The sequence below is a fragment of the Myotis brandtii genome, unplaced genomic scaffold (assembly GCF_000412655.1).
Source record: "Myotis brandtii unplaced genomic scaffold, ASM41265v1 scaffold199, whole genome shotgun sequence".
NCBI lineage: Eukaryota > Metazoa > Chordata > Mammalia > Chiroptera > Vespertilionidae > Myotis > Myotis brandtii.
Genome location: NW_005357414.1, coordinates 1,090,071 through 1,091,491, shown reverse-complemented (window position 1 = coordinate 1,091,491; position 1,421 = coordinate 1,090,071). Strand labels below are relative to the sequence as shown.

General features: G+C 40.5%; 1 pseudogene; it reads left to right on the top strand.

Moving 5' to 3' along the window:
- Nucleotides 1-256: 256 nt before the first annotated feature.
- LOC102238977 lies at nucleotides 257-1,421 on the top strand (annotated as a pseudogene).

The following is a 1,421-nucleotide window of genomic DNA, read 5'->3' as shown; positions in this document are numbered from 1 at the left end:
TAATGTTGCAGATCAGAAAGTTAGAAAGGGATCTACCATTTTGGTTCAAACAGGGGCTAAAAGGTGGCCCACAGTGAGTGTATTAGAAATGTTAGCTCTATCTTTGCTTAATGTGAATCACAGTGCAGATCCTTAAGATTTGAAAGTAAAGCCCTACCATCTTGCAGATAACTATTCTTCTTTTGAGAAATAGCTCTTGGCTTGATACTGGGCATTAGTAGAGATTGAATGCTTACCCATGGGCCACCAAGTTAACATGTGGCCTGAGTTGCCCATCATAAACTGGGTGCTGTCAAACCCACCAAGCCATAAAGTTGGGTGTGCACAGCAGCACTTCAAGTGGATATTATATATATATGTGATGGAGTTCAAACAGGCCCTGAAGGTATAAGCAAGTTACATGAAGTGGTCCAAATGCTGCTACTCTGCCTTTTATCTCCCAGTCTGCACCTATGGTCTCATGGGAAGTTTTCTATGATTAGGAGATAGAAGAAGGAAGACAGGTTTGGTTTACAGATGTTTCTGTATGATATGTAGGTACCACCTGAAAGTGAACAGCTGTAGCACTACAGATTTTCTCTGGGATATCCCTGAAGAACATTGGTGAAAGAAAATCCTCTCAGTGATCAGAACTTGTAGCAGTGCACCTGGTTGTTCACTTCTTTTTTGAAGGATAAATGGCCAAATGTGTATTTATATCCTGATTCGTGGGCTGTAGCCAATTGTTTGGCTGAATAGTCAGAGACTTAGAAGGACCATGATCAGATAATAAATGACAACGAAATTTGGGGAAGAGGTATATGAATAGATAACTCTAAATGGGAAAACATGTGAAGATATTTATGTCCCATGTAAATGCTCACCAATGGGTGACCTCAGTAAAGGAGAATTTTAATAATCAAGTGAACAGGATGACCCATTCTGTGGATACCAGTCAGCTTCTTTCCCCAGCCACTTCTGTCATTGCCTGTGGGGCTCATGAACAAAGTGGTGGGAACAGAGATTATGCATGGGCTCATCAATATGAACTTCTGCTCAGCAAGGCAAATCTGGTTATAACTACCACTGAATCTCCAAACTCCCAGCAGCAAAGATCAACACTAAATGTCCGATATGAGTCAGCTAACTGGTGGCAGGTTGATTACAATGGACCACTTCCATCATGGAAAGAACAGAGTTTTGCTCTTATTGAAATAGACATTTACTGTAATACAAATTTGCCTTCCTTGCATGCAATGTTTCCACCAAAACTACCATCCATGTACTTACAGAATGTCTTATGTGCCATCATAGTATTTCACAAAGCATTGCTTCTGATCAAGAAAATCTCTTCACAGCAAAACAAATGCAGCAGTGGGTCTATGCTCATGAAATTTATTGGTCTTATCATGTTCCATCCCATCCTGAACAGCCTTTTGTAG